At 49.1% G+C, this 16,481-nt stretch overlaps 1 protein-coding gene and 1 long non-coding RNA gene across 7 annotated transcripts in view; both read left to right on the forward strand.

The window, feature by feature from the left end:
• Window positions 1-13,737, forward strand: part of LOC110259500 (uncharacterized) — a 175,400-nt gene extending 161,663 nt beyond the window's left edge. Inside the window, exons 5-7 of one of the 2 annotated variants that reach the window (XR_014838874.1) lie at window positions 3,408-3,591; window positions 5,340-5,480; window positions 13,593-13,737. This is a non-coding gene — a long non-coding RNA (uncharacterized LOC110259500). Of the gene's footprint in view, window positions 1-3,407; window positions 3,592-5,339; window positions 5,481-13,592 lie in introns of those variants that run through there. The other variant, XR_014838876.1, reaches the window with a different exon arrangement.
• A 2,030-nt stretch (window positions 13,738-15,767) lies between these two features.
• Window positions 15,768-16,481, forward strand: part of CTNNA1 (catenin alpha 1) — a 187,718-nt gene continuing 187,004 nt past the window's right edge. For all 5 annotated transcript variants that reach the window (XR_014838850.1, XR_014838852.1, XR_014838851.1 and 2 more), the window contains exon 1: window positions 15,768-15,828. The gene's annotated coding sequence lies outside the window, so the exon portion shown is untranslated. The remainder of the gene's footprint in view (window positions 15,829-16,481) is intronic.

A 16,481-nucleotide genomic window follows, 5' to 3' on the forward strand; every position in this document is an offset into this window, starting at 1 on the left:
GGGACCGAACCCGCAACCTCATGGTTCCTAGTCGGATTCGTTAACCACTGCGCCACGACGGGAACTCCTATTAATCAATGAATTTTATTACACTTATAGTTGTACAACAATCATTACAACCAAATTTTATAGCATTTCCATCCCAAACACTCAGTGCATCCCCCCACCCCCCAACCTGTCTCATTTGGAAACCAAAAGTTTTTCAAAGTCTGCGAGTTAGGATCTGTTCTGCAAAGAAGGTCATTGTGTCCTTTTTTTAGATTCCACATGTAAGTGATAGCATTTGATGTTAGCATCTCATTGACTGACTTCACTTAGCATGATAATTTCTAGGTCCATCCATGCTGCTGCAAATGCTGTTATTTCTTTCCTTTTAATGGCTGAGTAATGTTCCATTGTGTATATGTACCACATCTTCTTGATTCACTCCTCTGTTGATGGACATTTAGGTTATTTCCATGTCATGGCTATTGTGTATAGTGCTGCAATGAACCCTGGAGTACATGTGTCTTTTTGAGTCATGGTTTTCTCTGGGTAGATGCCCAAGAGTGGGATTGCTGGATCAAATGATGATTCTATTTTTAATTTTCTGAGGAATTTCCATACTGTAAATTTGCTTTAGATAATTTTTTTCTTGCTTTTTATAAATTTGCTTTAAATGCTTCTTGTCCTTCCCAAGAAATAATGACAATGATAAATGTTTATTAGGCTGTTGTATTAGCACAGTCTTCTGAGAAACAGATACCAAGATGAGATTAGGCATACGGGAGATTGCTGGGGAGCATCTGGGAAGGACAAAGAGAAAGGGAGCTGGGAAGATAGTGAATCTTCTGACTACAAAGCAGATTAAACTATCTGGAAAAGGAGAAGGGTGACAAGGGAAACTGGGTAGGAAGAACTTTGGACTAAAGGGCAGTTCTGAACAAGTCTCAGCCAGGATGATGGAGCTTCCTGAGCAAAGGTTGGCCATCAGATCAGAGAATACACAAAATGTCCTATATATAAAACAGAAAATATTACTCAGCCTTAAAAGGAAGGGAATTCTGACACATGACAACGTTGGTTAACTTTGTGTGTGTGTGTGTGTGTGTGTGTGTTTTCTAGGACCACTTCCTGAGGCATATGGAGGTTCCCAGGCTAGGGGTTGAATCGGAGCTGTTCCCACCAGCCTACACCAGAGCCACAGCAACTCGGGATCCGAGCCGCGTCTGCAACCTACACCACAGCTCATGGCAATGCCAGATCCTTAACCCACTGAGCAAGGCCAGGGACTGAACCCGCAACCTCATGGTTCCTAGTTGGATTCGTTAACCACTGCGCCACGACGAGAACTCCTGTTGGTTAACCTTTGAAGGCGTGATGCTAAGCAAAATAAGCCAGTCACAAAAGGACAAATTGTAGGATTCCACTTCAATGAGGGACTTAGAGTGATCAGATTCATACAGATAGAAAGTAGAATGGTGGTTGCCAGGAGCTTGGGGGGGATGGAGAGTTAATTTTTAATGGGGCTGGAATGTCTCTACAGGACGATGCTTGGTGGCAATGGTTGCACAGCAGTGTGTGAGTGCACTTGGCGCCGCTGAACTGTACACTTAAAAATGGTTAAAATGGTAAACTTTGTGTTATGTATACTTTATCTCACACACACACACACACACACACACACACACACACACACACACACACACGTTGCCCAGCAGATGGTCCTGTGTTGGGCAGGAAGGGCCCAACTCTATTATGTCCTCTGTCATAGGCTGAGAGCAGCCAGAGGATGCATGGTCCTGGCGTGGATGTGGCGATAGATCTCAAGGTCAACCAGCTCTGCTGGCTACGGCAGTTCTCTTACAGGGAAATCCCAGCAGCACATGGCCGAGGCCACTGCAGCTGTGTAAGGCCTCTGGATTCAGACTGCCTGGGTTCAATATCCAGCTCTGACACTTTCTGGGCAAATTATTTGGCTTCCCTGTGGGCGCTTTGGTTTCTTTCTCTATAAATCAGGGGTGATGAGGTTAGTTCCTACCGTACAAGGTGTTCCATAAATGACCTAATATATGCAAAGTGCTTGGGACATTACCAGTCACCAAGTATGCTGTTTGTAAGAATAGCTAGTAGAGGAAGTTCCCTTGTGGCACAGTGGGTTAAGGATCTGGTGTTACTGAAGCCATGGCACAGGCCGCAACCGTGGTGCAGGTTCCATCTCAGGAACTTCCATATGCCGCAGATGCAGCCAAAACAAAACAAAAGAATTAGCTAGTATCATCATGAAGCATTTACTGTGATGTAGGCTCTGTGATAATGTGCTTAGTGCTTATTTGCTTACTTCAAATGAGCCTCCCAGTGGGAGTTCCCATCGTGGCTCAGCAGTTAAAGAACCCAGTTAGCATCCATGAGGTTGTGGGTTCGATCCCTGGCCTCGCTCAGTGGGTTAAGGATCCGGCATTGCTATAAGCTGTGGTGTAGGTCAAAGACATGGCTCGGATCCTGCCTTGCCTGGCTGTGGCTGTGGTGGAGGCCAGTGGCTGCAGCTCCTATTGGACCCTTAGCCTGGGGACCTCCATGTGCCATGGGTGCAGCCCTAAAGAAAAAAAAAAAAAAAAAGAGCCTCCCAGTAACCTGAGAGTCAAGTAGTAGCCTCTCCATTTAGAGATGGGGAAACTGAGGCTCCGTGAGGCCACACAGCCAATTAGAAGTGAAGCCCTGAGGAGGTCACTGGTGGCCCAGTTCCAGAGTCCAGATCAACTATTAGGCAATGCGCATCCTGATCAGCCCTTTGCCCGTGGCCTTGGCTCTTACTCCCTTCTAAGATCAAGGTTCCCCTTGGCCCTTGTCCTCAAGGACAGCATCTTTACCGTCATCATTATCAAAATCGCCATCATCTTCACCATCATCAGCATTATCCCGAAGGACTTCATTAAAAACACCTAATTACACATTCTGTTGTTCTGTATTTTAAACAATAATTAGACAGACTTCTAGACGCTTAGCAACTAAAGCTTGATGAGCGTGTTAAGGGCTCCCAGACGGCAGAATCGAGGCACAGCTACAGAGGAATTCGCTCCCGGTGGTGTCTCCTCAGGGGGGCTGCTGAACCGCTCCGAGCCCCTTCCATAGGATGAAGCCTCTTTGCCTTCTCCGCGGACCCTAGTGAGATAAGGTGTAAGGACCCGCGTGGAGGAGTGGGGAGCCCTGTGGAAACTTTAGCTGGCGCTTCTCCCCGGCCTCCTGGGCTGATCCTGGCCCAGCTGCAGGGAGAATGCTCCTGCGCTTCCCGCCCGGGCTGTCACTGCTCTGGCACACTTGGGAGGACATGGATGGTGACAAGTAGGATCTTTGGGGCCACACCCACTGCCTTTTGCTCTCAGTTTCCCGAATTTAATACGGTGTTATTTTCCTGGTTTGGCCCATAGGAAGGAGCTGCCTCTTGGCTCTAGGCCTGGATTTACAACAACCTGTCCTGCCACTGCCACGACAGTGACCACAGTTTTCCAATCCATGTTTCTCCAGAGGACATTTTTCCATCTAGTCAGTCAACAAACGTGAGTGGGGTACCTACGTGTGCTGGCTATTGCGCTGCATGCAAGGGATGAGGAGGTAAGCGAATGCCTTCCTTTAGGAGCCCACAGAGGTGGGCGGGTGGGGTGATGACAGGTCAGTTAGCAAAAGGAATAAGCCACTGACACCTCAGGGAACTTTGCTCTGGGCACAGCGTTAGGGCGCACGTGGCAGAGGAAATGGGTGTGCCCAGTCTTGGAGGCACTGATGGCTTGTCACTCAGCACAGCTGGCAGATGTCTTCCCATGACTCCTGCGGGTTTGGGGCTGGGCTGTGGACCCTCAGGAGAAGCAGTAAGAGGGTGGCCGATGTCAGCTGCTAAGCTGGACCTCACTTAACCCAGAAAACCCCAAGAGGGGTTTCACTGAAGGCGTATGGCCCACTTTCAGTAGGATCTGCCAGGCTAGATAGAGTGTGGCATGTGGTGGGGGCTCAGCCCAGGCTCCTCTCTGTGTTTCGAGGTGTTTTTATACTCCATCGGGTCTCCTGCTTAACAGCCTTTCCCAGACAAAATAACTTACTAGCGCGGCCTAATTCTAACCTGCTCGCTTACCTCTTCTCTTTGACCTTGTGGTGTCTTTCTAATCTACAGTCCAGCCATATTGAACATCTTGCTTTCCCCCAGAATCCACTTTGTCCTGCTGCCTCAGTGCCTTTGCACAGGCTGTTTCCCTGCTCTGGAATGCCTTCCCTTCGCCTCCAGCACCCCTTCATCTGGCTAACCCCTGCTCATCTTCCAGGACTCAGCTTAGATGGCAGTCATCCTTTTCTGCCCCAAGGAGCTGGGGTTAGACCTCAGGGGGCCCAGAGCATTCTTCCTCTCCTCCTTTTTCACCAGCTTAATTGAGGCATAATCGGCAATCTTCCTTTCCTTGTCACCTGTTTAACGCTTTCCCTGCAGCCCATCTTTCTGGCCTCCTAAGTCCTACCCGACTAATCCGAGCTTCCCTCTTACACATTCTCACATGATTTTTCTTGCATAGCTCATATCACAAGGGGTAATGATATGTCTGCGAGTGTTTAATTACTGTCTGTCTCCTCTGCTAATCTGTAAACACCGCGGAGGGGGGTGTACCTTGTCTGTTTAGTTCACCATCGTATCCCAAGAGCTTGGCACATAAGTACTTACTAAATGAATGAATGAATTCCTCTGGGTCCCCTTAACAATGGAGATTACTCCCAGCCCAGCGTTTACCTTGCTGTATTGTAAGAGCCTCTGGGCTGCTCTGCGTCTGCAGGAATCTCATAAGCTCCTTGACGGGAGGGATGACGTTTTGCCCACCTGGACTCCCCGGTGCTTGGGATATGGTCTGGCAATTAGGTTCTCAAAAAACACTTCGGAATAGACGAATACATTAAGGAACGATGACAAGCATTCAGTCATGTTCTCTTACATGTCATTCTTTTTCCTTTTTTTCTTTTTTGCTTTTTAGGGCTGCACCTGCGGCATATGGAGGTTCCCAGGCTAGGGGTCGAATCGGAGCTGTAGCTGCCGGCCTACACTACAGCCACAGCAACTCGGGATCCGAACCTCGAGCCTCGTCTGCAACCTACATCACAGCTCACGGCAACACCAGATCCTTAACCCACTGAGCGAGGCCAGGGATCAAACCCGCCACTTCATGGTTCCTAGTCCGATGCGTTTCTGCTGGGCCACGATGGGAACTCCTTATACCTCATTCTTAATATAACAGCAAGTGACCCTTTAAAAATGCAAATGAGATCATGGTCACTCCATTTCTTAACTTCCTAGGGATTTCATATTCTTCTTTTTTTGGGGGGGGCAGGGATCAAATCCTCATCACAGCAGTAACCAGAGCCACAGGAGTGACAACACCTGATCCTTTAACCCACGGAGCCACCAGGGAACTCCTCACCTTGCTTTTAAAGGACAACCCAAACTCCTCACCATCACCATAAAGTCCTAGGTGATTTGCGCCCCGCCTGCTTCTCTGACCTTATGTCGCACTCTCTTTTCCTCATTTACTGCTCCTCATCACGCTTGCCTTTTTTGTGTTCCTTGCTTGTGCCAGGCTTATTCTCCCCATAGGTCCTTTACATTTGCTATGTCTTCCTGTGGGATATTCTGCCCCATCTCGGGGCTCATTCTGGTCACTCAGGTCTCAGCTCAAAGGTCACCTTTTCAGTGAGGCTTTCCCTGACCTTTCTATCTAAAGGAGCGAGCCTCCCCGCATCCCTCTTAGCACTTACCGCTGTCTGAAATCCCATTGTCCACTTAATTGGTAGCTACCATGTCTTCCTCTGCTCTAGAATATCAATTTCACGAGGGCTGCCCACTGCTGTACATCCGGGGTCTAGTACAATACGTGTCACCGAAAAGGCACAATGCATGTCACCGAAAAGGCTAGCAAATGGATAAATGAATGAATATGGTACGAGCCTTCTGAGGGGGAAGGGCAGGTCCCGCCAAATGCACAGGCAGACAGAAGAGTGAGTGGCTGTGATTAAAGAAATAAAGAAGCTCGACTAGTTAGAACTAATGGACGGAGCCAGACAGGATAGAAGGCAGGTTTGCCAGACCCCACTGTGAGCTCACAAAGTCTGGGAATCTCAGGGCCTAGACTGCCTGACTCTTGTCAACCCCGAAGCCATTCACTCCGGGCAAACCAAAGACAAAGGTGGCCCTGGCTTCCATTTGAAGTTCCACTGTATCCAGGATGCCCACATGGGGACACATGGGGGCATGTAAAGATTCTTGGCAGATGGATCTCTCTGCTCTGTTCTAACAGGTTTTCTTTTTCTTAACGTTTCTTGGAATTTAGAAAAACTGTTGTGAAGCAGTGGAAGCAATGAATGGAGACAAATGAGTCATTCAGCAATACCTCTGAAATCTAAAGTATATTAATTTAATTCGGCTTAATAGCACAATGCGAGCGACAATTCTTACTTTGATAGCACTTTTCATGCGCCTATAAAAATCTAAAAATGCCAGACTCCCCTCCAAAAAAAGAATTTTTAGAATCGTGAATACAAAGAACCAGGTTTCCATAATAAAGCCCACTGATACCTTGAAGAATCAAGTGCAACACCCCTCTCCCATCTCCCGCCCTCTCTAAGACTTCTTTTTAGATATGATTGTGCTCGGGCTGTTACAGCCTTTAACTTTGCAGTTTCTCTTTCTCCATTGTTCTGAACAAAAACACAAGCATGAAGGGGAGGGAGGAAGTGTTTGTTTTGTGTACACATCTTTGATCACATCAGAGAAGAAAGAATCATGAACACCCACAGCTGACTGCTTTTAAAAACTAAATCTTGATTTCAGTTTCTGCAGGAAAGATGAATAGCATGAATAAAGAGAACCTACACATGTTTCATAAGCATCAAGGGCCTAAGTGTGGTTCTTTTATTTGAATTAACTCACTGGTGAAAGGCAACCAGCATCCTTTATTAGAAGAGGCCTAGGAGGGAAACAAGTGAGCCCCTGTCCTGGAGCCCTTGTCCCCCAAGAAAAGCCCCCAACTAGCCCCGCTTGTCACACCGCTTGAAGCTGAGTGAAAAGACAACATACATATATTGCATAACAACCAGGGGTTTAAATTACCTCTATCAGGGAGTTCCCGTCATGCCACAGGGGAAATAAATCCGACTAGGAACCACGAAGTTGCGGGTTCGATCCCTGGCCTCGCTCGGTGGGTTAAGGATCTGGTGTTGCTGTGAGCTGTGGTGTAGGTCACAGATGTGGCTTGGATCTGGCGTTGCTGTGGCTCTGGTGTAGGCTGGAGGCTACAGCTCTGATTAGACCCCTAGCCTGGGAACCTCTATATGCCACAGGTGCAGCCCTAGAAAAAGCAAAAATTAAAAAAAAATTAAATAAATAAAATAAATTACCTCTATCATAGTGTAGTCTTGAAAACACTTCTAAAGGTGGCTCATCAACAGAGTTTTCTTGTTTTTTTGTTTTTGTCTTTTCTGTCCTTTTAGGGCCGTACTCACAGCATATGGAGTTTCCCAGGCTAGGGGTTGAATTGGAGCTGCAGCCTCCGGCCTATGCCACAGCCACAGCAATGCCAGATCTGAGCTGTGTCTGCAATCTACACCATGGCTCATGGCAACGCTGGATCCTTAACCCACTGAGCAAGGCCAGGGATCCAACCTGCAAGCTAGTTGGATTCGTTTCCGCTGCGCTACCACAGGAACTCCAACAGAGAGTTTTTAGAAGCTTTTGACATTTCAGAGGCAAAGTGGGGCGAGGTTAAGTGTCTGCTTCTGGATTCTGGCAGATCTGGATCCCATCACGGCCACATTCCCAGTGTGACCCATTTATAGAATGAGGAATACGATAGTAACAACCCCGGGATTGTGGAGAGGCTTGGATGACATGGGAAGCTCTCAGCATAGATCTTGGCACGTACCAAACACTTAGTAAATATAAGCTATTATTACTTTTAGTCACTGAGTAGTAAAATAATAATTGTATGAACAAATGAATTAATGAATGAGTTTTAAATACAGTTTACTCTGTTTTCTGTCCAGTCTTAGACAGGATATCAGTGATAACTGATACTTGAGTTGATAACTCCGGCTGCACAGTAGAATCACCCAGGGAGACTGTTAAAATGCTTAGTCCCTACCTAAGAACACCTGAATCTGAACCTCTGGGGTGCTGCCTGGGTATCACATTTTTAAAAAACTCTCCAGGTGATTCTAAGGTACAGCCTGAGCTGTGAATTACTGAGCTATACAGAGATGAGGAAAACACCTGGTGTTACCAAAGCTAACAGACCAAACTGCCAGGATGGCAGGGCTTTACTGCTTTCTCCCTCCCAGTTGAAAGGGAATCCAAGAGCAACCAGGGCCACCAGGCATCCAATCGCCTTTGACCCTGATGTGGTCCCATGCTTTGGTTTTACCTTTAGTTTTTTCTGATTCCTGTCCAAAATTGACCCTCTTTGTTGGCTTTCCCCAGGCTAATCCAAAAGCCCTTTTGATCTCTTCTTTTTTTTTGTCTTTTTATGGCGGCACTCGCAGCATATGGAGGTTCCCAGGCTAGGGGTTGAAACAGAGCTGTAGCTGCTGGCCTACACCACAGCCACAGCAACACCAGAGCCGGGCCGCATCTGTGACCTACACCACAGCTCTCGGCAATACCGGATCCTTAACCCACTGAGTGAGGCCAGGGATCGAACCTGTGACCTCATGGATGCTAGTCAGATTCATTTCCACTGAGCCACGATGGGAACTCCTTTTCCTTAACATTCTTGATGTGGCTTAACCCTCATGATTATATATACACTATGATCAGAAACCTGAAGTAGGTTAAAACTCCACATTTCAATGCAAATATCATCAGTTGACATTAGTGACCAAGTCCTTGGCTTCATGACACGTGGCTTTAAAAAAAATTTTTTTTATTACAGTTGACTTATAATGTTCTGTCAACTTTTGCTATACAGCAGAGTGACCCTGTTATACACACATGTATGTATTATATATATATATATATATATACACATAATTCTTTTTCTCACATTATCCTCCGTCAAGTTCCATCACAAGTGATTGGATATAGTTCCCTGTGCTCTACAGCAGGACCCCATTGCTTATCCACTCTAAAGGCAACAGTTTGCATCTGTTAACCCCAAACTCCCAGTCCATCCCACTCCCTCCCCCTCGGCAACCATAAGGCTGATCTCCATCACGATGCCTGGCTTTCCTTTGATATCTATGGCCACTCATTCTTTCTCCAAATGTTTTTAAAGTGCATTTTTATTTTCTAGGCACTGTGCTAAATTACCATAGCAGAGAAGTAAAACAGTCAGATGCGAGTCCTGTCTTCGTGGAGCTTACAGTCTAATAGAGGAGACAGAAATAAATGGCTAGACAAACAAAACAATTCTAGAGAGGGATGAGTGCCATACAGAAGGGAAATGCAGTTTCGTGGTAGAGAGGGACTGGGGTGGAAGGACCTGGTTCCGGCAGGTCCCTCTGAGCAGGTGATGGGGAAACACCTAGTGTGACAGGTAGAGACAAGTGCTGAGGAATACAGGAGGGTAAAGTGAGAAAATGCAGAGGGGAGGGAGGGAAGTGGGTGCTAGCATTATTTGACAGAGGAGAGTGAGGGAAAGCCACTCGGACAAGGTGGTATTTGAGCAGAGCTCTGAATGAAGCCAAGGAGTGAGCTAAGGAGCTCTCTGGGAGAAGACCATTCCAAGCAGATGAAACTGGAGATGCAAAGGCCCCAAGGGGAAAAATGCTTCCCTCTGTTAGGGGAAAGTCTGGGACTCCCCGTGTCGGCTGGAGCGGAAGAATCGGGGGGCGGGGGGGGGGGGAGCCAAAGATGGGTCGGCAGTTGCTGGGGAAGATCCTGTATCTGTTTTTTAGAGTGAGATGGGAAGAGCTGGAGGGTTTTGAACAGATAATGTGTTTTAAATGGTTCAGATGCTGCCATAAAAGAGCATTAAAACAAATATGTGTACGTTGTTCAAACATCAATGGGATAGTATGAGCATTGCTTTACAATCTGCTTTTTTCCAAAGTGAATTTTAAAAATGCGAAAACTGATCATCTCAGCTCTTAGTCTGAAATCCTTTGCGATGCCCCATTCCCTCAGTCAAGTCTGAGGCCTTACACACCTCCTCCTGTCTGGCCTCTGCCCGCGTTATAGCTCCCAGATGACAGAACTTCTTTTTCTAGAGTGGGACTTGGGGCCCTCAAACTTGCTTATCCCCTGTGTAGAATTATTTTTTTCTCCCTTCCTCCCTATGTCAATGGCTTTTCTATGGATGCCACATAGTCATTCGTTCATTCATTTAATATTTATTTATTTATTTTTATTTTTGCTTTTTAGGACCGCACTTGCAGCATATGGAGGATCCCAGGCTAGGGGTCAAATCATTGCCACAGCCACAGTAACGCAGGCTCTGAGCTGAGTCTGTGACCTACACCACAGCTCATGGCAACAGCGGGTCCTTAACCCACTGAGCAAGGCCTGGGATCGAACCTGCAACCTCATGGTTCCTAGGTGGATTCGTTTCTGCTGCGTCACGATGGGACCTCCCCATTTAATATTTATTGAGGGACCAGCTATGTCCTTCAGATCCTATTCTAGAAATAGTCTAGGCACCAGGGACACAGAATTGAACAAAACAGACAAAAATTCTAGCCCTCACAGGACTTAAATTCTAGTTGGAAGAAGACAAGAGAAAACAGTAATTAAAAAAAATTATATATATATACAAATATATATATACACACTACATGACCTGTAGGTCGGATGGTGATACACCCTAAGGAGAAAAATCAGGAGTTCCTGCTGTGGTTCAGTGGGTTAATGCCTCTGTGGAGGCACCAGTTCCATCTCCAGCCCACACAGTGGGTCGAAGATCTGTTGTTGCTACAGCTGTGGTGTCAATTATAGCTCTGGCTTGGAGTCGATCCCTGGCTTGGGAACTTCCATATGGTGCAGGGGCGGCTGAAAAAGAAAAAAGAAGGAGTTCCCTTTGTGGCTCAGTGGTTAAGGAACTCGATTAGGATTCTTGAGGATGTGGGTTCGGTCCCTGGCCTCAATCATTGGGTTGAGAATCCGGTGTTGAGCTGCGGTAAAGGTCGCAGATGTGGCTCGGATCTCCCTTTGTGACCCCTAGCCTGGCAACCTCCATATGCCACAGGTGCAGCCTTAAAAAGACAAAAAAAAAAAAAAGACAAAAAAGAAAAATCAGACAATGAAGGCGGGATAGGATGTTGGGGAAGGGACAGCAGTGTTCCGTAGGGTGGCCAAGGGGAAGCCTCACCGAGAAAGTGACAGCTGAGCAAAGATCTGGGGGAGGTGAGGGAGTGAGTCAAGCAGCTATTTTGGAGGAGAGCATTCCAGGCAGAAAGCAAAGGCCCTAAGGCAAGAGCCTGCCTGAAGTATTCCAGGCACAGTAAAGAGGCCAGTGTGTCAGAGGAGCCTGTGGGGGCAGGTGCGCGCTGGAGGCCCTTATAAGGACCTCACCTTTTACTCTGAGTGAGACAGGAGCCACTGGAGGGTTTCGGGCAGAGTAGGAGTGACATAAACATTTTAACAGGCGCGCTCCAGTTGCTGAATGGAGACCAGGCAGAGGGAGGCAGGGGCAGAAATAGGGAGACCAGTGGGGAGGCTCCTGTGAAATGCAAGTTAAGTGATGATGATGGCTTGATTCAGGACGGTAACAGGGAAGACGGCAAGAAGCTGGTGGATTCTGAATATTGAAGATAAAGGTATAGGATCGCTGAGAAAGCCAACATGAAATGTGTGAGAGAAATAAGCTAGTCAAGGATGAGTCCAAAGTTTGGGCTAAACAACTAGAATAATGGAGTTGCCATTTACGAAATGAAGAAAGCCATGGGATGGGCAGGTTCGGACACAAGTATCAGGAAATCGGTTTTGGACACATAACGATATTAAGTGTGAGATGCCAAGATGCACACTGGGTCTCCGTATGGAGGCATCAAGTCGGGAATTGGATCTGGGAGTTTAGAATTCAGAGAGAAAGGTTCAGGCTGAGATACCAACCTGGAGTTGCTAGCGTATTTAACCCAAAAGACTGGGTGAGCGCACCACTGGATTGATGGTAGACAGAAAATGAGGTCCAAGGACTGGGACACTCCAACTGCAGGTCTTAAACTTTTTAATCTCAAGATCCATTTACACTCATAAAAATTTCTGAGGCACTCTTTTTTTTTTTTTTTTTTTTTTTTTGCAGCACCCGCCGCTGTGGAAGTTCTCTGGTCATGGATCTAACCTAAGCCACAGCAATAACTTAAGCCATAGCAATGGGAACACCAAGTCCTGAAGCACTAAGCCACTGGGTAACTCCTTGAGGATCTTAAAGAGTTTTTTGTTTAATGTAAGTTTTATGTATCATTGTTGACTGTACTATTACACGTTATCATAAGTAGCTTTATTTTTTTAAGTATAGAAAGTCCGAGCGCGCGCGCGCGCATGTGTGTGTGTGTGTGTGTGTGTGTGTGTCTTTTCAGGGCTGTACCCTCGGCATAGGGAAGTTCCTAGGCTAGAGGTGGAATCGGAGCTGCAGCTGCCAGCCTACCCCACAGCCACAGCAACGCCAGATCTGAGCCTTGTCTGCAACCTACACTGCAGCTCACAGCATTTCCAGATCCTTAACCCACTGAGTGGGGCCAGGGATCGAACCCACAACCTCGTGGATATTAGTTGGGTTCATTACCACTGAGCCACAATGGGAACTCCCTCTCTTTTCTTTTTTGATTAATAAATTATTTTTTAGAACAGTTTTAGGTTTATAGAAAATGTGAGGGGAAAGTATAGACAGTCCCCATGGAGCACTCCCTAACCAGACTTTTTCACATTATTAACGTCTTGCATTAGGGTAGCACACTTGTTACAGGTGATGGGCCATGTGGATGATATCATGTCTCTGCCCCCACCTTCCCCAGTGCTCCACCCAGTCATGCCTCCCTCCTTCACCCAGCTCCTGGCAGCCACTCATTTGTTCATTTATTTTTTTTTACTGGCCATACCTTCAGCCTGTGGAAGTTTCCAGGCCAGGGACTGAGTCCGAGCTGCAGATGTGGCCTACACCACACTTGTGGCAACACCAGATCCTTTGTAACTTACTGCGCTGGGCCTGGGGGTTGAATCCCTGCCTCTGCAGCGAGCCAAGCCACTGTGGTTGGATTGTTAACCCACTGTACCACAGCGGGAACCCCTCTCTGATCTTTTTACTGTTTCCATAGTTTTGCCTTTTCATCATACTTTTTTTTTTTTTGGTCTTTTTGTCTTTTTAGGGCCGTACCCACGGCATATGGAGATTCCCAGGTTAGGGATTGAATCAGAGCTATAGATTCCTACACCACAACCATAGCAACTCGGGATCCGAGCTACATCTGCGAATTACACCACAGCTCAAAGCAATGCCGGATCCTTAACCCACTGAATGAGGCCAGGGACTGAACCCACTTCCTCATGGATGCTAGTCAGGTTTGTTAACTGCTGAGCCACAACAGGAACTACCATCATCACACTTTTTTTGTCCCCTGATCCTTCCTTTCCTCAAACAAATCCCCACTTTCATCTTTAGGGCCTGTTGAGAGTCTGTTCGGGCTCCCAAAGCCTGAGTACAAAACCACCACAGAATGAGGAGCTTGTGACAACCAGAAATTTCTTTCTCACAGTTCTGGAGGCTGGAAAGTCCAAGATCAAGGCCCCTGCCTCATCATACTCTGGTAAGAGCTCTCTTCCTGGCTTATGGTCAGGCCTTCTTGCTGTGTCCTTACACAGCAGAAGGGGCAAGGGCTATCTCTGCGGCTGCCTTTGTCAGGGCACAAATCCCATTTAGGACGCCTCTGCCCTCGTGTCCTGACTGCCGCACCTCAGGGAGGGGACACAGGTGTGCCTTCAGCCTCTGACAAACATTTCCACCCAGGTTGGCAGGCCCTGGGGCCAGAGAGTTTGACAGGTTCTCTGGGGTCTGATCGCCCTTTGTGTTTCGCCAGGCAGGGCTCTAGAGATTCTGGAGCTGGAGACTATGGAGCCATAATCACTTCGTCTCTGGGGGTGGGGTTCAGGGGCCTGCTTGGTTTAATATTCCATTGCTGCTATCTTAAAATTGTTAGCAATTTTTGGAGTTCCCATTGTGGCACAGTGGGTTCAGAATTTGACTGCAGCAGCTTGGGTCACTGTAGAGGTGCAGTGTGTTCAAGGCTCATCCTGTGTTGCCACAGCCTCGGTATAGGTCATAGCTGTGACTCAGGCTGAATTCTTGCCTGGGAGATTTGACAAGCTGTGAGTGTGGGCATCAAATGAAAAAAAAAAAAAAAAAAAAGAAAAAACTGAAAACCTGTTAGTAATTTTTCAACAAGGGGCATCATAAATTGAGTAGCTGGTACTTGAGTGAAGAGATGAGTATACAAAATTATGGAGCATAATCCTCTAACTCTGTCTTTTGTTAGTTCAAACAAGTATTTATTGATTGAATACTATGTTCTAAGGTAGCTAAGTGTAGCTGGAGGAAGCCACAGCCACTCCATGTAGGGGAGACCACAGGAGCAAAAGCTCTGAAGATGGAAACAGCATGGACTGTGGCTGGACAAGAATGGCCTCATTAAGGTTACAGTGGGCACTTGCACCTACAGAGAGTAACTGGGCCCCGCCTAGGGGATGAGCCTTGTGCTGGGTGCTGTAGGAGATACAGCTGCTGCCCTCCAGGAGTTTGCATTTCCTGGGAAAGGGAGATTTGAGTAGAAAAAGGTAAACATGCTGAGGGCAGGTCTCCCTAGCACCCTGTTCAGAGCTCAGCCCAAAACGAACAGTGGATACTGCTGTCATGCATAATTTTGGACTTAACAGACCAATACAGAAATCAATTCGTTCATCATCCCATGATGGAGAAGGAAGTCATACCAGACTGAGAGTGTAGTATTTTTGGTTTTGTTTTGTGGTTTTTGGGGGGAGCGTTCAGTAGAAAGATAAGGAAGAGTGGGAATGAAATTCCCTAAATGGCCAGAGGGATAGGGATAGAATCCAGGTCCTTCAAATGCGCGTGTGTGGGGAGGGGGACAATCTCAGGAGGTGATGCTCCTGTCACAAGCCTCTTGTTCTCCATCAGGAAGGCTGTTGGGTTTACCCATCTGTCAAGCGACCGGCTGAGTTGGGTGATTGCTAGGAGGCTTTCCCATCGCACATTATGAGGTCCCTGGAATTGGATTCGAGTTGCACTCTGCCTCAAGGTGTGAGGCTTCAGTTTTTCCTTCCGTAAAGCCAGGGAATGGGCCTGGAGCTCTTTTCTGGAAGCCTGTGCCCCGGGAACACCTGTGGCACTCGGAAGTCTGCGCCGCCGGGCCGCCGGGTCCCAGGGGCATCAGCGGGAGGTGGGGCCAGAGCGGGCGGCGCCCGGAGACTCACCTGTGCGCCGCGCGCTGACTCACCTGCCCTCCCCAGCTGGCGGGCTGTTCCAGGCACCCGCGCTCCTCCCTCCGCTCGGGGGTGGGGGTCTCTCCCGGCCAGAGTGCCCACTAGGGGCTTGGCAAGAAGAACCTCGAGGGTCAGGGGCAGAGAGCAAGAGGGCCTCTGGGGGGTCCGGGCCTGGCGGACCAGGCGCTCCGGGTCAGGGGCCACCCGGGCCAGCGGGGCGGCAGCGGGAGGCGCCGGGAAGAGCGCGCCGGAGGGAGGTGCCGGGAAGGGCGGGCGGGGCCCGGGCCGCGGGGCGGGGGCGCCGGGCGGCCCATTTCCTCCCTGGAGCCGGACAGGGGCAGACAAAGCGGCGGCCGTTGGCTTCGGGCCTCGGGGATCTTCCTGCCTCGCCTCGCTCGCCGCAGGTAATTGCCTTCGCGCGGGTGTGGGCGCCCCTCGCTGGGCAGGGGGCTCCTCGGGCGGGCGGCCCGGGCGGTCCCCTTTGCGACCCCGCCCGGCCTCGGGCTCCGGGTGGGCGCCGCTGCGGCCTCCGGCCCGCTCTCGCCGCGGGGCCCCGGGCCTGGGCCCTGGTGGAGCGGGCGGGGCCGGCGCTTACTGGCGCTCGGGAAGTTGAGGGCCCGCGGCGGCCGGAGCAGCGCGAGCGGCAGGCCCCGCGCCGCCGCGGCGCCTGCTCTCGGGAAAGTTTCTCCGGGCTTCGAAACTTTGTTCGAGTGGCCTCGGTGCGCGCGCCAGGCCCGCGCTGAGCCCGCTCGGCCGCTTTCCTCGAGGGCAAGAGTCCGTGCGTGGTTCCGCGGGCGGGCGGGCGGCGGCGTTGCGTTTTCCCGGGAAGCGAGTGCGGTCTGTGGTTTCTGGGATCGCACCCCTCCCCCCGCCACCGAAACTTGCCGGTCAGGTGGACGGGGCGGCTGCTGGGCCCGCACCCTCGCCTTCCCGGCCCGAGCACATGTGCGAGTTTGCGTGTCCCTTTCTCGGACACAGTCTGGCTGGGAAGGGGCGCCACACCCGTGTGGACTTTTGGCGTGTACATGTGAACCTTTGTTGTGAAATTCCTCGGACT

This window comes from Sus scrofa, chromosome 2, assembly GCF_054392235.1.
Source record: "Sus scrofa isolate SSC_HxYL_T2T_F1_AM1 chromosome 2, Sscrofa_HxYL_maternal_Yorkshire_Landrace_v2.0, whole genome shotgun sequence".
Classification (NCBI taxonomy): Eukaryota; Metazoa; Chordata; class Mammalia; order Artiodactyla; family Suidae; genus Sus; species Sus scrofa.